Source organism: Ambystoma mexicanum, chromosome 13 (assembly GCF_040938575.1).
Source record: "Ambystoma mexicanum isolate Mex_15411 chromosome 13, UKY_AmexF1_1, whole genome shotgun sequence".
Lineage (NCBI taxonomy): Eukaryota > Metazoa > Chordata > Amphibia > Caudata > Ambystomatidae > Ambystoma > Ambystoma mexicanum.
Genome location: NC_090938.1, coordinates 804,526,338 through 804,552,194, shown reverse-complemented (window position 1 = coordinate 804,552,194; position 25,857 = coordinate 804,526,338). Strand labels below are relative to the sequence as shown.

General features: G+C 48.8%; 1 protein-coding gene across 4 annotated transcripts in view; it reads left to right on the top strand.

Annotated features, from left to right (window-relative positions):
• Positions 1-569: 569 nt before the first annotated feature.
• Positions 570-25,857, top strand: part of RING1 (ring finger protein 1) — a 65,112-nt gene continuing 39,824 nt past the window's right edge. For 2 of the 4 annotated variants that reach the window (XM_069635241.1, XM_069635239.1), the window contains exon 1: positions 570-666. The gene's annotated coding sequence lies outside the window, so the exon portion shown is untranslated. The remainder of the gene's footprint in view (positions 667-25,857) is intronic. The other 2 variants (XM_069635242.1, XM_069635240.1) reach the window with 1 other exon arrangement.

The window sequence follows — 25,857 nt, the reverse complement described above, 5'->3', positions numbered from 1 at the left end:
GGCTTGGTAATATGAAACTAAGTGACGTGGGTGTGGGGGAGGAGTTATAGAAATAAGAAGAAATAGAAGAAGGTCCTGTGTCGGAGGAGGGTGCCTCATGAGGTAAGTACTGTGACGAGGAAGAGTAGGACTAGGAGTAATGAAGATTACCAGTAAGTAATCAGAACATTTCTCTAATGGGAACTAGCCTTGTCAGTGTGAGTGGGCTAGTTCCCATTATTATGCAGGACGTGGCCACTAGGGGTAAAAGGGCCATTTCTCTAATAGGAACTAGCCTTCTCAGTGGGAGTGGGCTAGTTCCCATTATTATGCAGAATGTGGCCACTAGGGGTAAAAATGGCCATTTCTCTAATGGTCCGTTTCTTGGATTGGAACTATCATCACCATAAATAAACACCCGCCCGTACACGGCATGGAGTGCTCTTTCCTCCATGATTTCCGTCCTGAGCACGTACACGTCCCACGTGACAACGTCACGTCGACTTAACAGAAATACGTGTTCTGCGTCTTAATAACGTAAAGGCATTTCAGAAATTATCGGCGCACTTTTAAGGATACCCACAATGCTACCGGGTGTCACTGGGACTTTAAAGATGTGCGCTTGATAAGGAAAGCAAAAGGCCTCCCTTTAGCAAGCGCTCGTGCCCTGGTTCCAGGCAGCATCAGGTGAGTGAGTGAGCGAGTGAGTCTCGGCCCCGGCCCTGGCCTTCATGCTTTTCTTTTATCCACCCTTCACTGAGGCGGCCTCAGCCCATTGCTATTATGCTGGGCAGAGGGGCCCCTTAGGAACTCCTGGAAGCGCGCGCTGGAGCTGTAACTCCTTGCATTCAACTCATTCTAAGTGCCTGACTTTCTACACAGCTGCTTCTGCTAGACACAGGAGCCGCTCCCAAGCCCATCTACGGCACAGTCCAGGCTCTGGGATGCAGTAGAGGCAGTGCCTGCTGTGCAGAGGCAGTGCCAGCTGTGCAGCTGCTGCACAGACCCTGCGCTGGTGCAAGTGACTACATATATAATAATACCTGCCCCGGCCAATGCTCGCAGAGGCGGTGACTGCTGTGCAGCTGCTGCACAGACCCTGCGCTGGTGCAAGTGACTACATATATAATAATACCTTCTCCGGCCAATGCTCGTAGAGGCGGTGACTGCTGTGCAGCTGCTGCACAGACCCTGCGCTGGTGCAAGTGACTACATATATAATAATACCTGCACCGGCCAATGCTCGCAGAGGCGGTGACTGCTGTGCAGCTGCTGCACAGACCCTGCGCTGGTGCAAGTGACTACATATATAATAATACCTGCACAGGCTAATGCTCGCAGAGGCGGTGACTGCTGTGCAGCTGCTGCACAGACCCTGCGCTGGTGCAAGTGACTACATATATAATAATACCTTCTCCGGCCAATGCTCGTAGAGGCGGTGACTGCTGTGCAGCTGCTGCACAGACCCTGCGCTGGTGCAAGTGACTACATATATAATAATACCTTCTCCGGCCAATGCTCGCAGAGGCAGTGACTGCTGTGCAGCTGCTGCACAGACCCTGCGCTGGTGCAAGTGACTACATATATAATGATACCTGCACCGGCCAATGCTCGCAGAGGCGGTGACTGCTGTGCAGCTGCTGCACAGACCCTGCGCTGGTGCAAGTGACTACATATATAATAATACCTTCTCCGGCCAATGCTCGTAGAGGCGGTGACTGCTGTGCAGCTGCTGCACAGACCCTGCGCTGGTGCAAGTGACTACATATATAATAATACCTTCTCCGGCCAATGCTCGTAGAGGCGGTGACTGCTGTGCAGCTGCTGCACAGACCCTGCGCTGGTGCAAGTGACTACATATATAATGATACCTGCACCGGCCAATGCTCGCAGAGGCGGTGACTGCTGTGCAGCTGCTGCACAGACCCTGCGCTGGTGCAAGTGACTACATATATAATAATACCTGCGCAGGCTAATGCTCGCAGAGGCGGTGACTGCTGTGCAGCTGCTGCACAGACCCTGCTCTGCTGCAAATGACTACATATATAATAATACCTGCGCAGGCTAATGCTCGCAGAGGCAGTAACTGCTGTGCAGCTGCAGCACAGACCCTGCTCTGGTGCCAGTGGCTACATATATAATAATACCTGTGCAGGCTAATGCTCGCAGAGGCAGTAACTGCTGTGCAGCTGCAGCACAGACCCTGCTCTGGTGCCAGTGGCTACATATATAATAATACCTACGCAGGCTAATGCTGGCAGAGGCAATAACTGCTGTGCAGCTGCTGCACAGACCTTGCTCTGGTGTCAGTGGCTACATATATAATAATACCTGCCCCGGCCAATGCTCGCAGAGGCAGTGACTGCTGTGCAGCTGCTGCACAGACCCTGCTCTGGTGCTAGTAACTACATATATAATAATACCTGCTCTGGCTAATGCTCGCAGAGGCAATAACTGCTGTGCAGCTACACAGACCCTGCTCTGGTGTCAGTGACTACATATATAATACCTGCCCCAGCTAATGCCCGCAGAGGCAGTGACTGCTGTGCAGCTGCTGCACAGACCCTGCTCTGGTGCAAGTGACTACATATATAATAATGCCTGCGCAGGCTAATGCTCGCAGAGGCAATAACTGCTGTGCAGCTGCTGCACAGACCCTGCTCTGGTGCCAGTGGCTACATATATAATACCACCTGCACAGGCTAATGCCCGCAGAAGCAGTGACTGCTTTGCAGCTGCTGCACAGACACTGACCCCAAACCCTGCTCTGGTGTCAGTGGCTACATATATAATAATACCTACGCAGGATAATGCTTGCAGAGGCAGTGACTGCTGTGCAGCTGCTGCACAGACCCTGCACTGGTGCAAGTGACTGCATATATAATAATACCTGCGCAGGCTAATGCTCCCAGAGGCAATGATTGCTGTGCAGCTGCTGCACAGACCCTGCTCTGGTGCAAGTGACTACATATATAATAATACCTGCACAGGCTAATGCTCGCTGACGCAGTGACTGCTGTGCAGCTGCTGCACAGACCCTGCTCTGGTGCAAGTGACTACATATATAATAATACCTGCGCAGGCTAATGCTCGAAGAGGCAGTGACTGCTGTGCAGCTGCTGCACAGACCCTGCTCTGGTGTAAGTGATTATATATGCTAATACCTGCGCCGACTGATGCTCGCAGAGGCAGTGACTGATGTGCAGCTGCTACACAGACCTTAGTCTGGTGCAAGTGACTACATATATAATAATACCTGCACAGGCTAACACTCACTGATGCAGTGACTGCTGTGCACCTGCTGCACAGACCCTGCTCTGGTGTAATTGACTACATATATAATAATACCTGCACAAGCTAACACTCACTGATGCAGTGACTGCTGTGCACCTGCTGCACAGACCCTGCTGTGGTATCAGTGACTACATATATAATACCTGTGCTGGCTAATGCCCGCAGACGCAGTAACTGCTGTGCAGCCGCTGCACAGACCCTGCTCTGGTGTAAGTGATTATATATAATAATACCTGTGCCGGCTGATGCTGGCCGAGGCAGTGACTGCTGCGCAACTGCTACACAGACCCTGCTCTGGTGCAAGTGACTATATAATACCTGAGCCAGCTAATGCTCGCAGACACAGTAACTGCTGTGCTGATGCACAGACCCTGCTCTGGTGTCAGTGACTACATATAAAATAATACCTGCACCGGCTAATGCCTGCAGACGCAGTAACTGCTGTGCAGCTGCTGCACAGACCCAGCTCTGGTGTAAGTGATTATATAATATAATACCTGTGCCGGCTGATGCTCGCAGAGGCAATGACTGCTGTGCGGCTGCTACACAGACCGTGCTCTGGTGCAAGTGACTACATATATAATGCCTGCGCAGGCTGATGCCTGCAGAGGCAGTGACTGCTGTGCAGCTGCACATATCCTGCTCTGGTGCTGGTAACTACATATATAATAATACCTTCTCCGGCTAATGCTCGCAGACGCAGTGACTGCTGTGCAGCTACACAGACCCTGCTCTGGTGTAGGTGACTACATATATAATACCCGCACAGGCTGATGCCCGCAGGGGCAGTGACTGCTGTGCAGCTGCACATACCCTGCTCTGGTGCTGGTAACTACATATATAATAATAACTTCTCCGGCTAATGCTCGCAGAGGCAGTGACTGGTGTGCAGCTGCACATACCCTGCTCTGGTACACAGACCCTTTTCTGGTGTAAGTGACTACATATATAGTAATACCTGCACAGGCTAACACTCGCAGACGCAGTGACTGCTGTGCAGCTGCACAGACCCTGGTCTGGTGTCAGTGACTACATATATAATACCTGCACTGGCTAATGCTCGCAGCGCAGTAACTGCTGTGCAGCTGCTGCACAAACCCTACTCTGGTGTCAGTGACTCCATATATAATACCTGCATTGGCTAATGCCCGCAGAGGCAGTGACTGCTGTCCAGCTGCACAGACCCTGCTATGGTGTAAGTGACTACATATATAGTAATACCTGCACAGGCTAATGCTTGCAGAGGCAGTGACTGCTGTCCAGCTGCACAGACCCTGCTATGGTGTAAGTGACAACATATATAATAATACCTGCACAGGCTAATTGTTGTGATCTTGATGGTCGTGTAGATGAAGATACCTCCGTCCCCAAGTACCACACTGGTAAGAATAATATCACTACCAATGCAATTCTTGAGGCCACAGATGTGGAGTGCCGTCAAGCTGGAACCAGGAACAGCGGAAGGACCCCCTGACCACTGTAAGGCAATGAATGATTAGGGCAGACAGTCACAATGATCACAATACAATATGATGGAAGAAGCTAACGGGTTTACCCAAATGTGCTGGTAAGGATGCCTCAAAGGGGTAGGGGAAAACAGAAGGGTCCTTGTGGGCACTCTTGATGGAGAACACCTGTAGGTCAGGTAGCCAGTGGATGATCCGTAAACAATCTGTTAACAGTCCAGGGTCGAAAGCCAAGAAAACAATTGCCAATATCCAAAGTTAAAAAAGTTTGTGCAAAGCCAAAGGTCGTGATGCCTGGAGATCAAAGTTCGCCTGAGCTGTAGGAAGAAACCAAAAGCAATCTGTACAACTTTCCGTGGTCGAAGAAATCAGAATCCTTAGCGAGATCCAAAAACACTGTGCAGCACTCCGAAAAGCAGCTGTGAAGCGTTTGTTCCGCATTTCTCCTGTCCTTTTGACTGCGTTGAATTGAGCACGTGATGCAGTCACGAGGGAAACGCGGAGCCATGTCACGTGACCCTCGACGCTGCACGGAGAGTCTGCCGGCGATTGGCCGCCTGTTGCCGGCGTTTGGTCACCTGATCGGATGCACTCCGTGCGTTGGATCTTAGTCTCCGGGCACCCGTGGACGGGCGACGTACCGGAGAGAAGCGCCATGGCAGATTCCAATGCAGGAAAGGTCGTAGCCGTCCCTAGTAATTCAGTTGCTGAGTGCGGTGAGAATCATGGGGAACACGGCGGATGAAGCGTGCAGCGTTAGGGGTGGCGGATGTGAGTTTGGAAGGCTGTCTGTCACGCCTCCTCCCTGCCACACCATTGCCAGAGTCCCCCCTCCTCCCAATGGCCCACGACCCCATGGGCTGGAAGGATGGTCCCGATGAAAACGAGCAACCAAAAGCAGAGCCCGTACATCCCGACAGGAAACCCAAGAGCGATCCTCAGGACCATACCCCCGCCAGTCCACCAGGTACTGTAACTGACCCCTACAGAGACGGGAACCCAAGATGGCACTGACCTCAAACACGTCAGGGGATGACACCGAAACAGGAGCAGGTGGGGTAATGATGCGGGTAGGTTAAGCCCTGAGGTCTAAGGGCTGAGGAATCCACTGTTTGGCTGACTCATCCTGCTGGATAACTGAAGAAAGGAGAAGGAGGTGCGTGTGCCTGTGGCTTTAACAGACCTGTCACCTGACTGGGTCACCAGACACAAAAGGCCGCCTCCCCCGCCCTTGCGGCGTTAAGCCCTGAGGTCTAAGGGCTGAGGAATCCACTGTTTGGCGAGTGGCGCAGCGCTGATGATGGATCCATCAAACTTATCCACATCCCTAAGGACGCGAGCGCAAGTCAAACGCATGGCATTCCAAGATGAGCTGCCAGTGAAAGGTGCACGCAACAAACAGGTGAGCCAATACTTTTCCTGCCGATCTGCATCGGAAATTATGGATCACATTACGGACCATGATATTCCGATCCAAGACATTGTATTTCATCCCCTGCCACACGAAGTTTGTGGGATTACACCTTATGAGGGTGCTTGCCCAAATTCCGACCCCTGTGGACAAATCCACCCTACGCCCGTGTTAAGTAGCCCTAAACAAGCTGAAGTCATATGTCGGCACATGTCAAATAACGCAAGTTTTCAGAGCGCTACGGGCGATATTTCGCTCATTGTGGTTCAGGACTTACCAGCAGGGGTGGGCGAGCTCCGTCCCTCCATAGAGACAGCCGTTGATGTGCGAGCTTCCAGCCGCTCAGGGCCGGCGAGTGAGGTGCCGCGAGAGGTCGGAGAGGCGGCGTCGTACGAGGCGGGGGATGCTCTCACTGACGCTGAGGGGCGGAGCCAGTCACAGGAAGTGAAAGCAGTAGGAGGATGCGACGCCGTGGCCGGCGACGTAGAGGCAACACAGCGCCTGTTGGACTTGGCAGAGGCCCGCCGCGTCTGCCCTGCCGCGGCTGCTCTCGCAGAGATATGGCATCCCAAGAGGGCAGTGAATCGTACTGATGTTCCTGAAACTAACCACGAGGTAGGCGCAATAATTCAAAGTGATTTTTCTTCCATAAACAAAATGACAAATGCTGCTGAGCCTATCCCCCTCTTGATTTCATCACTACTGACCGCAGATGAAGCGCTAACAACGGTGCACACGGATGATTTGGTGTGTGATCCATATTTAGGTAGTGAACAGATGGGCAACAATGTAGGTCCTCCTACCTGTGATAAAAGAAACTCTTTGGAAGTGGTCTCTACAGTGCTTCAAAAATTGATTAATTTAAACAAATCCCACTCATTTAAACAGTCTGTGACATCTACCCTCGTGCAGGATGCGATATCTAAAGCACCCCTGAAAAGGAATTGTGTTAACATTACAAATGTAAACCGTGACATATGGGGATCCGGCAATTATAAAAGACCTAAGGCAGCCACTTCTGTATCCTCAGATGAGACAACATCGTCACATCACATTAATGTAGCAAACTCCCAGAAAAGATTGCCAGTATCAACATCTCGGAAGAGACCCCAAAGCCTGGAAAACAAGGCTACATCTAGTGAAGACTCATTAACTGACTCTCCCACAAGAGACTCGTTAATTGAACGTCCTTTTCCTAAAATCCGTCGCGAAAGGACGTGGCATAGACGGGTACCCCGGCCTTATCAAGAGCGACGAAGTGAGGGTAGTGGAGCCCCCTGTGCTCATGTACCAGCAAATGAACTTTTAATAGCTTTAACATCTGCAATGGCCATTTCTCTAACACCTTTCACTAAGTTGTACGAATCTTTAAATGAAAATGTGAAAGACGTTACAACTCTATTGGCCATGATGAATTCAAAAGTGTTACATCTGGAAGCATCACACTGTGCCCAAAAGGCTAAACAAGAGGAGCTAACTCAAAAGATATTGGTAGGAATAAACCCCTTAAATAATGTGAAACAGAACGACACATTCGATAAAAAGCTGTTTGCAGAGGTCGCAAAAGAAGATTTGTCTCTTTTTCGGAAATCTCTGATCATTCAAAAAGGAGATATCCATAGTTGCGCTAGCGACTCGAGCGTGACAAGGATGCCGGAGGCGCATTGTTCCGCTAAAGTTGCTTCTAATGCCGTCCAGGGGGCTATGAAGATGGCCTTCCAAGTTCATCCGACTCAATCTCAGCACCTAACTGTTACATCTTCAAAAAGTCTTGTAATTGAAGACAATGCACCTGAGCTACCAGGGCGCAATGCTGTACCACCGTCGTCCGAAACTCCGTTAGAGAAATCTAGCATCTGTAACACACCACAGTGCGGAAATGAGGGGCTCTCTAACCCCCTGGACATATCGTTTAACACGGCCTTCCATCAAGCTAGAAATGCTGCAAATCCAGCCCCATCAGACTCACAAAAAGCATCCCGCTCAATGCCTCCTGGGAAAGAGGGGGTTCAGATGGGCGAAACGAGAGATAACCCCGCAGCATCCGAGACTCCGGCTGGGATATTTCCCATTTTTGGAAACCAAGACTCACAAAATCAGGCCAAAGTAAACAAGATTACAAAAAAAACTCCTCCACGGATGGTGAAAAAGCAAAAGAACTTACCTGCTCACAAAAAAAAACAGCAAAAAGGAGCACGGAAATTTTTACGTAATCTGAATATGTTCCAATTGGTGGACAAAGCAATCACCTCAAGCCTGAAACTAGCAGACACAATTAAGGATAAAACATTGGACCAACCGTTAACAGCAGAAAATGTGACGACATCTACTGAAATATTGCCTTGCGAAGAAGATTTGGCAATTGACAAAGAGTTAATAGACTTATCAACGTATAAAGATCCTGAGACCGAATGTATAGCCAGTATGGAAATACTGTGCGTTGACCTACGCTCACAAAAAAGTCTGTCAGTGCTTCCGGCCTCAAACGACCAACGCTCCCAAGAAAGTTGAAAAAGAAACACAATTGGTAAAAAGAGCAACAATCGAAGTGAGCAAGAGCACTTCTTCGATATCAACACGAGATACTAACCAAAGGAGATGTGAGCTGGTGCCTCTGGTCAGAGAAATAGAAGAATCAGATTCTGTACCTAAGAGCCCAGAGTTCATGACACTTCAAGCAAAATGGGAAAGGCAGAGGCTGAACAACAGGAAGATGAAGATAAAATCTCGACGAAGGCAACCATCAAGTAGTAAATGAAGAGTACCACTCAAAAAGAATTGAAGGGTCTGGGATGCCTGTCCTGACTGTTCCACAATTACCACTACCAAAAATTGGCAATAACCATGCTGCACAGTCTAAAACAAACAATCAGAAGAAAGAGAACCGTTATGAAAACGGGGGTTCGAGCGAAGTGCCTAGCTTGATTAAAATAATGCTGGAGAGGTGGGTTGATGGTGACAAACTAATTTTGAACAGATCAAACGTGTTGAGATTACTTCATCATATACCTCGGTTGCGCTCACTTGATTCGAAAGACCTGAAAACGGTTGAATTTCCGGATGTGCGGCAAACAGACAAAGTGATTTTGCATATAAATTCTCACATAATTGCAAATGTTATTTTAGAGGCTGATGAAGATCTGTTATCGCTGGGCTTTGATAACTATAAATTGCTAGAACCAGACACACGCAATATTCCATTCAATACTGCAGGACTATGTGTCTCTCGGCCATTACGTACAGAAACATCTTCATCTTTGGAACATTCTCAATGCACAAAAACACTCAGCATGGCTCAGTTGAGCCATTGGAGACAAGACGAGTCAATCAACAAGAGGCATCACTCCGCGCATATTTGCCAGAACTCTGAGCCCATGGAGCTTGTCGAGGAAGTCGGAACAAGCACGATGGATAAAATGAAAATAACGATAAATAACGGAGCATCAGAGGTCATCCCGGTGAAAACCGCACTAAACGGCACACGAGGCAATAAAGTAACACAGGAATGGAACTGGCTGGCATCAGCCTTAAATAGTAAACAACACAGCTAATGCTCAAAGACCAACATGGCCCAAGAATGTCTGCTTGCCTCCTGGAACACACAAGGTTTTGTCCACTTGTTAAATAACGCATGGGCCCAAGATTTTCTCATATGCTTGCAAGAAACTTGGCTGCGTGAACTGCCGGTGATCTCAGAATTTGAATGTGCTATGAACCCTGCTATTAAAGCGGACAAGGGGTGCCCGATAGCAGGGCTGTTAACACTGATCAAGCGGTCTTCAGGTTACCGCTTGATAACTTCTAAAAACTATACGCCCTACATTCAAGTATGTGAAATAAGAAAGCTCACAGAGAAACCATCACCTTCTGATGTATTCCACATACTTAATGTATACTGGAATCATCAAGCCACCGGGTCCTACTCCTTTTATTGACCAAGTTTCCTCCATAATTGACAATTTGCTTGAATCATCAAGAGGAACAGGCATGATACTCTGTGGTGATCTAAATATCGATTTTATTTATTTATTTATTTTTTAAACCCCAGAGCGTCACTAAAGGTCGCCTTGCTCAAACCTGGACAGATGAAATGTCTGTAAGAGGTTTGTCTATGTTAAACGGCTGTACCCAAGGTGAAATTCCACCAAGGGCCACGTGGCAGCGTGAGCTCTCTAGTTCAACCATTGACTACATTTTTGGCTCCGACAGTGTGCACACGAGAACAAAATCTTTGAATGTTTGGGCAATGATAAACAGCGACCACGAAATGCTGGTAGTAAAATTTCAAGACACTAAAGGTGCCCTGAGTAAAAAATAGGGCTCAAAAATTTCAGCTGAATCGAATCGCCTACGAATAAGACTGGAAGAACACGAAGTGGCCCCCATATGCTCCCAATTTAAGCAGATACCTTTGGAGATTGAGTATGCTCACATATTGGCGCAATTTAAAAGCACAAATAACGGAATGAAAAACAGATAATTCAAGAAAAAACACTCCTTTGATCTAACGGTGATGCAACGCAAAAGAGCCATGCGAGCCAAAATTCGGAAAAATAATGTAGGTCCAAAAGAAGAAAGAATGCAACGAAACAAAGTAACTAAACCAACACTACAAAAACTGGATTAAAAGTTACCAGTTTATATTACATCAAAATGATGCAGAGGCAATGTTGAAGATTCTTTCCAATAAGAACAGTGGTGAGTTTTGGCAAACAATAAACGCGATGGAATCACCACAAGAGGCATTACTTATAAGTCAGGTGACGGAAGCTGAATGGGTCCAGCACTTCACTGCGCTAAATCATAAGTCCCTTGTCCCGCATGCACACTCACCTATCGAATCAGATTGGAACCTAAACTTCTCAAGAGACGAAATACGAGATGCAATAATGAGAACGAAAAACTCTAGGGCCCTGGGTCCTGATGGCCTATCGAACTTTATGATTAAACAGTTCCCAGACCTGTGGGCTGATTTGTGCTTCGATCTCTTTGCAAGAATAAACACGCAAAAGCAAGTACCGACATCATGGAAGTCAAGGATAATGGTGCCCATATTCAAGAAAGGGAACAGAGCGTCACCGAAAAATTACAGACCAGTGGCCCTCCTTGACGTCCTAGGCAAGCTTTACGCATCTTTGCTGCAAATCAAATTAATTAATTGGGCACAAACAGCGAAAAAAGTGAATGAAAGACAGGCAGGTTTTGTGAAAATGGTGGGTTGCTCACTGAACCTCCTAATCTTAAACCTGCTAAAAATGGAAGCCCTGCGCACAAACACAAAGGTGTATGCAGCTTTTGTTGACTTTTCCATGGCCTTCGATATGATAGATCGTAAAGCTCTATGGGTTAAACTGGAAGGGTGGGGGTGTCCGGAAGATCTACTTGCGGCAATCAAAGAGCTTCATACAGACACCTCAATTTCAATTTGTCTTGATCATTTTGGCTCCCTATCCGCTAAAATCAAAACTCTCAAGGGAGTGAAACAGGGATGCCCGCTGGCAGCTGCAATCTTCAGCCTTTTTATCTTTGACATTGGAGAAGCAATCGAATCTGTGAGAGCCTTCCCTCCAAAACTCAACAACGATAAGTTGGTTGTTGTAAGTCGACGATCTAGTAATTCTAGATCAAACTCTGATCGGCCTCCAACGCAAACTAGACGCGGTTCAAAGATATGTGAATACAAACAACTTGAAGTTAAATCCTGCAAAAACTGAAATTTTGGTGTTTGAGAACCTAAGATCACGCAAAAACCGGAGGTGCTCAAAACACAGGTGGTCACTAGAGCAAGTGGTCCTTTGCACATAAAAATCTGTAAAATATCTAGGAATGATTTTGAACTCCAGTATTTGTGATGACCCTTGGGTGACTGAATCAAAGAGGAAATGTGGACAGTTGGCACGTCAGGCTCTTGTGATCCACAAAACATATGGGCGATTCTCAATGCGACCACTGAGAAATTTTTACAAACAGAAAGTGGTCCCGATTTTAACATATGGCGTTGAAAATGCCTTTGGTTGTCCGTCTACACATTGGGCATCACTGGAACATATGTTCTGGACGAAGGCTCTAAGCCTACCAATAGGAATATCTACTGCATGCATAAGGTATGAACTTGCGCTGGTCTCATTGCATGTGAGGGGCTGCTGGAACCAACTATCGTTGTTCCGGAAATCCAAAACTGAAGAGGGAATCCGACAATTCAAGAGCCTGCATAATGCGTGCAGTGGAGGCTCCGACATTTTGTCCCAATGGGTAAAACGAGGTGAAGATTTATGAACCACCAACAACATTAGTTTACATGCCCTGCACGTAAACCCGACAGCAGCTAAAGTGAAGATCTGGCGCGCTGACTGGATTGACACAGGTAGTGAATGCCAAGCTGCCATCGCGATGAAAGATGCGCCCGCTGATGCGAAAAGCTACAACGTACTGCAGCCTTATATGATTCGTTTTCCAAACTCGAAGGCACGTAGACTATTCTTGTTATTCAGGCTGAATTCATTCAAGACGAAGGAACGCATCAGACTTCGAGCAGATGACACTGATTCAAATCCCATTTGTCGTATCTGCCTTAAGGAGCCGGAATCCCTTAAACACCTGGTGTTGTTTTATCACTCTTTAAAAAATGAAAGATCTGTTCATCTGGGACAGTGGTACGCAAACCATCAAACACTGCACGCGGACGAGTGGTGGCAGAAAATGTGGAATGGATCGGATTGGAAACTAATTATGCCCCTGAGCTCTTTCCTGGCTTTAATTGAGGAGAGGTTATCTAAAGTCTCAAGTGTCTGATCCCCGATTCGTCAAAACGAAAGTATAACAAGTGTGGACTGACCTATGAAATAAACACCTTGGAGAAAGGTCCGTACACTACTTGTGTAAGGCAGAAGAGACGAACATCTCGGGCATAAGTAGAGGAGTGATAACGACATTGAGATGTTAAATGTTTTGTTTTGAATTGTGTCATATTTTAAAGGTTTGATTTTTAAACCAATAAAATTAAAAAAAAATAAAAAAAATAAAAGATGCGGGTAGGAGCAGGGCAGGGTTTGAGCAAGGAAGAGTGAAACACTGGGTGGATCCGCCATGAGGCGGGAACGGAGAGGTGAAAAGCCACTGGGTTAATGACTTTGGAGATCCGGTAAGGACCGACAAAGTGAGGGAGCAGTTTACGGGAACCAGGAATATGTAAATGCCGGGAAGACAACCACACCCGATTTCCCCCACCCGATACTCCGGAGCAACCAACCGTTTCTTGTCGGCTGCTTTCTTCATGGAGACTTGAGATTCCCGCAAATGGACAATGGTTTGGGCGTGAACAGTGACTAGATCGCGGCCACAAGCATTGGCAGCAGGGGTGGCCGTAGGTGTGAAATCCGGGAGAGGAAGGGTATGAGGATGCTGGCCATAAAGGGAATAGAAAGGGGAGAAGCCAGTCGAAGAATGTAGAGCGTTGTTATAGGCGAATTCCGCCATGTGCAAGAGATTTAGCCATGTGTCCTGATATTGGAGGCTAAGGCATCGCAAGTACTGTTCTAGGGATTGGTTCACCCTTTCTGTCTGACCATCAATCTCTGGGTGGTAAGCGGAAGAGAAATGCACATCAATGCCCAGCAACTTGGTCAAAGCCCGCCAAAAACGAGAAGTGAACTGGGTACCCCGGTCAGACACTATGACCTGCGGCAAGCCAAAGAGACAGAAGATGGATTTGAAAAACAACCGGGCCAGTGCTGGTGCCGTGGGAATCCCCGTGCAGGGCACGAAACGGGCCATCTTGGTATAAGAGTCCACCACCACCCAAATGGTGTCGTACCACTGTACGCGGGGTAAGTCCGTAATCTGGTCCATCGAAACCGTGTGCCATGGCTTCGGGGGTATGGGTAGTGGCTGAAGCAGACCTAGAGGGCGACGCCTGCAGGATTTACATTGGGCACAAACTGAGCAGGTATTCACGTAACTCTCTACATCCCGTCTCATCGATGGCCCCAACACCACCGTTTCAATAGATCCAGAGTACGGCGTTGTCCCGGATGACCATTGATCGCGGCGTCATGCGACCAGTTCAGACCCTGGGTGCGCGTGTCACTTGTGGGCAAGAATAGTTTCGCATGTATAAACGGCAAACCGTCCTGAACTATAAGGTCCCATTCACTGACTGCATGACTATTGTGTACAACCCAGTGGCGTATGGTGGTTAGCATGGACGGTGAGGGTGTGCAGGCACAGATAACATGGCCTTCTTCTAGCAAAGTATCCGGGAACAAAAGAAGGGATTCCCCCCCTGGGGAGTGGGACAGAGCATCTGCTTTACCATGAACCACCCCTGGTCGATGCTCGATTACAAAATCGTATGCAGCAAAAAACAGATGCCAGCGTACTTGGCGTCTATTCATGCATTTCATGGAAGCCAGATCCTGTAGATTCTTGTGGTCTGAATAAACAGTGGTTTGGTGCTTAGCCCCTAGAAGATGATGCCGCCATGTCTGCATAGCGTCCTTAATGGCCAATAGTTCCTTCTCTGTCACGGTATAGTGCACTTCGGATGAAGTGAACTTTCGTGAATGGAAGGCCACAGGGTGCAGTCGACCCGTGGTAGGGCAAGTTTGTGAGAGAACTGCACCCAATGCAAATGATGAAGCGTCCGCTTCCAAAACAAAAGGGCGTTCAGGATCGGGATGTTGAAGAACAGGAGCAGTGGTGAACCTCGCCTTCAAGGTATCAAACGCCATTTGATGTTCCGGTGTCCAGTGATAATGGACCAGAGGGCTGGTTAGTGCAGTCAACGGGGCAACAATGGAGGAGAAACCAGCGATAAAACGCCGGTAGAAATTCGCGAAACCAAGGAAAGACTGCAGCTGTTTGAGTGTAACAGGGACGGGCCAGCCCGTGATAGCGCAGACCTTAGATTTGTTCATGGAGAGACCCCCGGGTGTTATATGGAATCCTAGGAACTCAACTTCGGTGGCGTGAAACTGGCATTTTTCTGGTTTAGCAAAGATGCGTTTTTTTGAGGCGGGACAGGACTTCTCTGACGTGAATGACATGCTCTTCCAGAGTGGGGGAGAAGATCAGGATATCGTCTAAATAGACCACCACATATACATCTAGAATATCACTGAACACGTCGTTTATGAAATGTTGGAAGGTGGCTGGGGCGTTGCAAAGCCCAAACGGCATCACTGTATATTCATATAGTCCTTGTCGGGAGCAGAACGCCGTCTTCCACTCGTCCCCTTCTCGCATACGGATCAGATTGTAAGCCCCACGTAAGTCTAGTTTTATGTAGACAGATGCGTGAGACAATCTGTCCAGTAACGTAGAAATGAGCGGGATGGGGTATCTGTTCTTAATGGTGATGGAATTTAGCCGCCGATAATCGACGCAAGGGCGTAGGTCACCCTCTTTCTTCGGAACAAAGAAAATGGAAAATGGGGCTTGCTGCTGGGGAAGAGGAGGGGCGGATGTGACCTAACCGTAAGGCCTGTTGGATGTAATCCTTCAGGGCCTGTTCTTCTGATTGGGACAGTGAATATATGCGGCCCCTCGGTACCGGAGCTCCCTGTATTAAGTCGATGGGGCAGTCATACGGCCTGTGAGGCGGTAGGCCCTCTGCTGAGGCTTTATCAAACACCATGTGGAAGTCCTGGTATACTGAGGGTATCCCGGCTGTGACAGCCCCAACCGTATGTGATAAAGTGGCAGTGGTTGTGGGGCCACCGTCTTCCAAGGTTAGAGAAGCCACGGCTCCTAGAACGCTTGCGGGACTGGACAAAGACTCCGACTCTACCAGGCAAAAATGGTGACAGACCTCAGATTCGAAGAACACTTGTCCGGTACTCCAGTTGATCAGAGGGTTGTGTAATTTCAGCCACGGTATCCCGAGGATGATCCTGAACTGAGGGGTAGTGATCAGATCAAAGGTTAATGTTTCTCTGTGGGTACCTTGGATTACGACTTCCAAAGGAGCAGTCTGTTGCTTGATGGGGCTGGAAGCGAGGGAAGTACCGTCCACGGCCTGTACTGGTTCAGGACGCTCTTTGGTGATCAATGGTAGGTTGAGTTGCTGAGCCAATGTGATGTCAATAAAACAACCAGTGGCACCTGAATCGATAACAATGTGAACCGAATGCATGCGTTCCTGGGCTGGGTTCAGCATAGCCTGGACCACCACTGGTTTAATGGGACCAAAAGCGATATCAGAGGGGGTTAGTGGAATGCTCGCCCGTACCCCCGATCTCAAGGGCGAGCCTTCTGAAAACCCAGATTTTTGTTCTTGGGTCGGCGAGGACATTCTTTTACGTAGTGGCCACTGATGCCGCAGTAGAAGCAAGCATTGTCAGCACGTCTACGTTCCCGTTCAGTATGGGTAATGGGGCTACGGATCCCGCCTACTTGCATGGGTTCTGGGGTTTGGTCGGTTGAGGGGGAAGGGTGATGACCGGAAAGACCTGCTTCTGCCCTTCGCTCAGTCCTTCGGGCATCCACCTGTAGGGCCAGATCAACTAGGTCTGAATAGATAGCAGGAAGGGATGGCACCAGTGAGAGGGCTTCCTTCAGCGCTACTCACACCCCTATAGAATACAACCGCCTTTTTGTTTTCAGGCCAAGACGTCTCCGCAGACAGCTGGTTAAAGTGGGTTATATACTCCATAAGCGTTTGTCTGCCCTGAGTGAGGTCCAAAAGCTCCAAGTCCTCGGATTGCGCCCTATATCTGGTGTCGAAGACTTTTGCCATTTCATTAACCAAGAGGTCAAAATTGTAAAGGGCAGGATGGTCGCTCTCTAACAAAGGGTTCGCCCATGTGGCTGCCACTCCTGACAGATGCGAGAGTAGAAAAGCTGCCTTAGTGACGGAATCAGGAAATGCCAAGGGCCGGCACAAGAAATGGAGCTTGCACTGATTTAAGAAAGTGCAATATTTCCTAGGGTCTCCATGGAACCTTTCGGGGGCTACCAGGGTAATGGGGCTAGGGAGTACCACAGGAGGGGGCAGAGGGGGAGCTGGAGGAGCTGCGGGAGGAATAGGGTTCTGGGGGGCAGCGTCCCCGAATTCGGCATCAGCGGGCAAAGGATGTTGGACGCTGTGTAAGGCATCCAATCTATGGTGAATCGCGGTGGTAGCTGTGGCCATATCAGTCCTAAGGGCTGCGACTGCTTGCATTAAAGCGGTCACTGGGTCCCCGGCAGAAGTATCCATCTGGACGACCAAAGGGCTTCACAGTCTGTTGTGATCTTGATTGGCGTGTAGATGAAGATACCTCCGTCCCCAAGTACCACACTGGTAAGAATAAAATCACTACCAATGCAATTCTTGAGGCCACAGGTGTGGAGTGCCGTCAAGCTGGAACCAGGAACACCGGAAGGACCCCCTGACCACTGTAAGGCAATGAACGATTAGGGCAGACGGTCACAATGATCACAATACAATATGATGGAAGAAGCTAAAGGGTTTACCCAAATGTGCTGGTCAGGATGCCTCAAAGGGGTAGGGGAAAACAGAAGGGTCCTTGTGGGCACTCTTGATGGAGAAAACCTGTAGGTCAGGTAGCCAGTGGATGATCCGTAAACAATCTGTTAACAGTCCAGGGTCGAAAGCCAAGAAAACAATTGCCAAAGTCCAATATCCAAAGTTCAAAAAGTTTGTGCAAAGCCAAAGGTCGTGGTGCCTGAAGATTAAAGTTCACCTGAGCTGTAGGAAGAAACCAAAAGCAATCCGTACAACGTTCCGTGGTCGAAGAAATCAGAATCCTTAGCGAGATCCAAAAACGCTGTGCAACACTCCGAAAAGCAGCTGTGAAGCGTTTGTTCCGCGTTTCCCCTGTCCTTTTGACTGCGTTGAATTGAGCACGTGATGCAGTCACGAGGGAAATGCGGAGCCGCGTCACGTGACCCTCGACGCTGCACAGGGAGTCTGCCGGCGATTGGCCGCCTGTTGCCGGCGTTTGGTCACCTGATCGGAAGCACTCCGTGCGTTGGATCGTAGTCTCCGGGCGCCCGTGGACGGGCGCCGTCCCGGAGAGAAGCGCCATGGCAGATTCCAATGCAGGAAAGGTCGTAGCCGTCCCTGGTAATTCAGTTGTGAGTCCGGTGAGAATCATGGGGAACACGGCGGATGAAGCGTGCAGCGTTAGGGGTGGCGGATGTGAGTTTGGAAGGCTGTCTGGCAATGGTGTGGCAGGGAGGAGGCGTGACACTAATGTTTGCAGATGCAGTAACTGCTGTGCAGCTGCTACCAGACCCTGCTCTGGTGTAAGTGACTATATATGATATATATTAATAATAATACCTGCGCAGGCTGATACTCGCAGACTCAGTAACTGCTGTGCAGCTGCTGCACAGACCCTGCCCTGGTGCCACTGACTACATATTTAATAATACCTGCGTTGGCTAATGCTCACAGACACAGTGACTGCTGTGCAGCTGCTGCACAGACCCTGCTCTGGGGCAAGTGACTACATATATAATAATACCTGCGCAGGCTAATGCTGGCAGAGGCAGTGACTGCTGTGCAGCTGCTGCACAGACCCTGCTCTGTTGTCAGTGACTACATATATAACAATCCCTGCACCAGCTAATGTCTGCAGAAGCAATAACTGCTGTACAGCTGCTGCACAAACCCTGCGCTGGTGCAAGTGACTACATATATAAAAATACCTGCGCCGGCTAATGCCCGCAGACGCAGTACCTGCTGTGCAGCTGCTACACAGACCCTGCTCTGGTGCAAATGACTCCATATATAATAATAACTGCCCCGGCTAAAGCTTGCAAAAGCAGTAACTTGTGTGCAGCTACTGCACAGACCCTGCTCTCGTGCAAGTGACTACATATATAATAATACGTGCCCCGGCTAATGCTCGCAGACGCAGTCACTGCTCTGCAGCTGCACAGACTCTGCTGTGGTGTAAGTGACTACATATATAATAATACCTGCACAGGCTAATACCCGCAGACGCAGTAACTGCTGTGCAGCTACTACACAGACCCTGCTCTGGTGTAAGTGATTATATAATAATTCCTGCACCGCCTAATGCTTGCAGAGGCAGTAACTGCTGTGCAGCTGCTGCACAGACCCTGCTCTGGTGCAAGTGACTACATATATAACAATACCTGCACCAGCTAATGTCTGCAGATGCAATAACTGCTGTACAGCTGCTGCACAAACCCTGCGCTGGTGCAAGTGACTACATATATAATAATACCTGCGCTGGCTAATGCCTGCAGAGAAGTGAATGCTGTGCAGCTATTACACAGACCCTGCTCTGGTGTCAGTGACTACATATATAAAAATACCTGCGCTGGCTAATGCCCGCAGACGCAGTACTTGCTGTGCAGCTGCTACACAGACCCTCCTGATGCAAGTGACTATATATTACAATACCTGTGCAGGCTAATACCCGCAGACACAGTAACTGCTGTGCAGCTCCTGCACAGACCCTGCTCTGGTGTAAGTTATTATATAATAATTCCTGCGCCGCCTAATGCTCGCAGAGGCAGTAACTGCTGTGCAGCTGCTGCACAGACCCTGCTCTGGCTTATGTGACTACATATATATGATACCTGTGCCGGCTGATGCTCGCAGATGCAGTAACTGTTGCACAGCTACTGCACAGGCCCTGCTCCGGTGTGAGTGACTATATAATAATACCTGTGCTGACTGATGCTTGCAGAGGCAGTAACTGCTGCACAGCTACTGCACAGACCCTGCTCTGGTGCAAGTGACTACATATATAATATCCGCACCGGCCAATGCTCGCAGACGCAGTAACTGCTGTGCAGCTGCTGCACAGACCCTGCTTTGGTGTAAATTACTACATATATAATAATACCTGCGTCGTCTAATGCCCGCTGACGCAGTACCTGCTGTGCAGCTGCTGCACCAACCCTGCTCTGGTGTAAGTGACTACATATATAATACGTACACAGGCTAATGATTGCAGACGCAGTAACTGCTGTGCAGCTGCTGCACAGACCCTGCTTTGGTGTAAACTACTACATATATAATAATACCTGCGTCGTCTAATGCCCGCTGACGCAGTACCTGCTGTGCAGCTACTGCACAGACCCTGCGCTGGTGCAAGTGACTACATATATAGTAATACCTGCACCAGCTAATGCCCACAGACGCAGTGACTGCTGTCCAGCTGCACAGACCCTTTTCTGGTGTAAGTGACTACATATATAATACCTGCACAGGCTAACACTTGCAGACGCAGTAACTGCTGTGCAGCTGCACAGACCCTGCTCTGGTGTAGGTGACTACATATATAATAATACCTGCACAGGCTAATATTTGTAGATGCAGTAACTGCTGTGCAGCTGCCACACAGACCCTGCTCTGGAGTAAGGGACTACATCTATAGTAATACCTGCGCTGCCTAATGCTCGCAGAGGCATTAACTGCTTTGCAGCTGCTACCAGACCCTGCTCTGGTGCAAGTGACTATATATGATCTATATTAATAATAATACCTGCGCTGGCTAATGCTTGCAGCCCGCAGAGGCAGTGACTGCTGTGCTGTTGCTACACAGACTCTGCCCTGGTGCCAGTGACTACATATTTAATAATACCTGCGTTGGCTAATGCTCACAGACACAGTGACTGCTGTGCAGCTGCTGCACAGACCCTTCTCTGGGGCAAGTGACTACATATATAATAATACCTGCACAGGCTAATGCTGGCAGAGGCAGTGACTGCTGTGCAGCTGCTGCACAGACCCTGCTCTGTTGTCCGTGACTACATATATAACAATCCCTGCACCAGCTAATGCCTGCAGAGAAGTGACTGCTTTGCAGCTATTACACAGACCCTGCTCTGGTGTCAGTGACTACATATATAAAAATACCTGCGCCGGCTAATGCCCGCAGACGCAGTACCTGCTGTGCAGCTGCTACACAGACCCTCCTGATGCAAGTGACTATATATTATAATACCTGCACTGGCTGATGCTCGCAGACGCAGTAACTGCTGTGCAGCTGCTACACAGACCCTGCTCTGGTGCAAGTGACTGCATATATAATAATACCTGCCCCGGCTAAAGCTTGCAGACGCAGTAACTGATGTGCAGCTACTGCACAGACCCTGCTCTCGTGCAAGTGACTACATATATAATAATACGTGCCCCGGCTAATGCTCGCAGGGGCAGTCACTACTCTGCAGCTCAACAGACCCTGCTGTGGTGTAAGTGACTACATATATAATAATACCTGCACAGGCTAATACCCGCAGAGGCAGTAACTGCTGTGCAGCTGCTACACAGACCCTGCTCTGGAATAAGTGACTATATATATAATACCTGTGCAGGCTAATATTTGCAGAGGAAGTAACTGCTGTGCAGCAGACCCTGCTCTGGTGCAAGTGACTACATATGTAATAATACCTGCGCCGGCTAATGCCCGCAGACGCAGTACCTGCTGTGCAGCTGCTACACAGACCCTGCTCTGGAATAAGTGACTATATATATATATATAATACCTGCGCAGGGTAATACTTGCAGAGGAAGTAACTGCTGTGCAGCTGCTACACAGACCCTGCTCTGGAATAAGTGACTATATATATATATAATACCTGCGCAGGCTAATACTTGCAGAGGAAGTAACTGCTGTGCAGCAGACCCTGCTCTGGTGCAAGTGACTACATATGTAATAATACCTGCGCCGGCTAATGCCCGCAGACGCAGTACCTGCTGTGCAGCTGCTACACAGACCCTGCTCTGGAATAAGTGACTATATATATATAATACCTGCGCAGGGTAATACTTGCAGAGGAAGTAACTGCTGTGCAGCTGCTACACAGACCCTGCTCTGGAATAAGTGACTATATATATATAATACCTGCGCAGGCTAATACTTGCAGAGGAAGTAACTGCTGTGCAGCAGACCCTGCTCTGGTGCAAGTGACTACATATGTAATAATACCTGCGCCGGCTAATGCCCGCAGACGCAGTACCTGCTGTGCAGCTGCTACACAGACCCTGCTCTGGAATAAGTGACTATATATATATATATAATACCTGCGCAGGGTAATACTTGCAGAGGAAGTAACTGCTGTGCAGCTGCTACACAGACCCTGCTCTGGAATAAGTGACTATATATATAATAACTGCGCAGGCTAATACTTGCAGAGGAAGTAATTGCTGTGCAGCAGACCCTGCTCTGGTGTAAGTGACTACATATATAATAATACCGGCGCAGGCTAATGATTGCAGATGTGTACTGTTTCCGGGGTCCTGTGCCTACTCTGAAAGTAATGATTCCCCAGGGCTAATGGCTGCAGATCCGGTACTTTCCCTGGGTCTAATGACCCTTCTGTGGATAATAATTGCAGGCACAGTGTCTGTTCTAGGTCTAATGGCTGCAGACACAGAAACAACACCCCAATGAATATCGGCAGACACTTCCTTCTCTAGCGCTAATGTTAAAAGCCCATCACATTTTCTGGCTGGAGCAAATGAGTGCAGACACAATACCTGCTCTGGAGCTAATGCCTTCCGATACAGTACGTCGTACCTGCTCATCGGCTGCATCAATACCTGCCCTGGGGCAAATAATTACAGACACAGTACTGGATCTGGGATACTGATGCCAGACACAGTACCACCTAATCCGTTACATATGACAGAATACCTGCCCTGGGCCTTATGACTAGAAACACAATACCTGCTCTGCACAGTACGTACTCCGGGGCTAACGATTCCAGTCACGGTATCTGCTCTGGAGCTAATGGTATTCAACATAATAGCTGCTCATGAGCACACCTGGGGTTAATGACTGCAGACACAGTAAAAACTCATGCACCCTTCCCATTCCTAATCCACCTCTGACACCTCGAACCGCACTCTCTGAAATGAACGTACAGCGCAAAGAAGTCATTGTTGGGGTTAAACCATTGTGCCACGATTTCAAAACGCGTCTGGTGCAACTGATGGGATGCTCATACACTTCACTTGCGCCAAAAAGGTGGTGAACCGTGCACAAAGGACATTTAAATGTGTGCATCATAGTTGTGCACATTGAGGTGCTCTTTCTCGCACCAAATGCACAACTGCGGAAGGCAGAGGGTTATTTTTGGCCAGTTTCAAGTAAATCCGATGTTCAAAAGAGGTGCACTTTTCAAAGCACTGGGAAAAATATTTCCCTGTGCCTATTTCGAACCGGTGCAAGTGGATATAAAATGTATGGTTCGGTCACTTATGATCCTCTCATGCAATGAGTGAGTGAATGTTGAGTCAAAGTGTGTGTGTGTCCGTGCCCAGGGAGCTGATTTTGGCTGGTGAGGGCAGCACAATAACAACGCACTAAAAATGTATTTTATTGGTATTTTCAACAGTAAGAACACATGTAACTCCCCATCCCTTTCTGTGAGTGGCCACCTCCCTCGCCAGCCATTGTACGGGCCCTTGCACCGTTTGAGAACCACCCCCCGCCCCCATAGTCCTCGTCTCCCCTAGAAACTTCAGCCATATCTCATGCCAGTTTCCTGTGAAGATGCCCTCCCAAGTGGAGCGAATACTCACACCAGCCGCAGCAATCTCATTTTCCTTGGGCACCATGCAGCCCGCGAGTCCCGCTGCATGTGATGCAGGACAATTTCCCAGTCTGATAGAAACCTTTGGGGATCCCCTTGAATCGAATAGTCCAGTGCCACAAAGATCCAGATTTTACTAACCCATTCATGTTCTGTGGGGGCAGCATTTTGTTTTTGTTTGTTTTGTATGTCTTTCTTTGAGCTTTCGAGGGTAGATTTTACTGATCCCTGCCCATTCCCAGGATGGCCATCCTTGTGTTGTCTGGCACCTGACTCCCAAAAATACTATTCATTGCTGCACCAGTCGTGTCCCAATAAGGCTGTATGACTGGGCATTCCCACTAGATATGCTTCCACAATCCCAGTTCCCCACAACCCCTCAAGCAGAGCGCTGACGCAGTTGGTTAGTATGTATGTAGTTTCTGGGGATATCTGCCCATAACAGAGTCCAGAATTCCCCCTCCAGCAGCTGCCACATTGCAGTTCCCACTTCTCCATATACTGCCATGCCTGGCTCCTTGCCCCTTCTGCTATAATCCCATATAATTTTCCTATCAAATGCCTGTCCCTGTGTCTATCGTTACGAACCTTTCAGAGGGCGTGAGATCCATGGTGGCCGCAGATCTGACCATTGGGTTTGTAAGCCAGTGCCTGAGTTGAGAGTAGCGATACCTCTTTCCCCTCATCTAGCCCGAAGTCCAGCTTGCACTGTGCAAAGGATTTAATGTCCTGACCCGAGAACATGCCACGTAGTTTGCGGCACCCTGCCGCCTCCACCCATTGAAGGCACCCCATTTTATACCCGGTGTGAACTGGGGATTCCTAAACAGCGCCGTTAGCGGGGAGGGGAAGGTGGTCAAGTTCACCCTCCGCACAAGCTCGTACCATGAGTCCCCCACTAGGGCCCCTATCCTGCTACGGTACATGTTTGCAGGTCTATCCCCATTGGGTCGCAGCAACACCTCGTCCAGCGGCGAGCCCACCTCTGCTTTATGCATTCGACAGCAGACCTTCCCGCAGTCGCCCCTGAACCAATCCTGGATCACTCTGATTTAAGCCGCAAGGAAATGGAGGCAGAAGTTTGGCGCTCAAAGCCCTCCCTTGCTTCTGGGAGACATTAGCATCTGCATAGCTAACCTGGTTCTCTTGCGGTTCCAAATAAATGACCCCACATGTTTTTGAATGGTCCTTAAGAAACCTTGGGGAACAACACTGGCAGGGCCGTGAAATAGTACAGGGATGTTGGCAAAATCACCATTTTAAGGCCATTTATCCTCCCCATCCAGGACATTGATAAAGGCACCCATTCTACCAGCAGCCGGTGCAGCTTTTCTGCTAAAGGCTGGTAGTTAGCATGGTAAAGAGCACCCAGAGAACCAGTAATCAGGACTCCCAAATATCTAATGCTGGTTTCTGCCCATCTATAGGGTACTATAACCCCTAATTCCTGAACCTTTTCTGAGGGGGCGGTCACGTTTGATAACTCTGACTAATGTGCATTTATTTTTAACCCTGCCACCTCCCCAAATGGTAGTTCCTTTAAGATCCCTGCAAATGAGGTTTCTTGTTCTCTGATCAACAGGAGCATGTGATCAGCAAACGCTGCGACTCTATGCTTCTCACCCCCAAAGGGAATCCCCCTAATATCCGGTGAGACCCTAATGCTGGCCAAGAGCGGCTCCAGGTGGATGGCACATAAGAGCGGGCAACCCTGCTTAGTGCCCCATGAGACCGTGATCCTCTGTGGGATTGACAGGCGCAAGGAGGGAGTTTGGTAGTTAGCTCTTACCATTGAACCGAATGCCATAACCTCCATGGTATGGAAGAGAAATGGCCATTCGACCCAGTCTCACTTACCAGGCACACCCTGTCTGTTGCCTTAAACCCAGCACTTGCCACTTGCTGGCTGCACTACCACTGTCTGTTGCTTTTTATGTATCTGCACTTTCCACTTCTCCCCCCTACCATGCACTTTTTCCCTTTCTCTCTCCCATGTACCTGTGCGTTCTCAATGTCACTGGGCCTAGTAAGATCGTTGTTTTTGTTCTCCCTTGCCTTGTCGCGCTCTGAAACACTTGTGTATGAGTGCGATACAAATAAAATATCAATCAGCATCCAACGCTAGTATAAGTTCAGGGGTTGTAGATTTTTTTACTTTTTCAACCTGATGGCAGACCCGCCAAA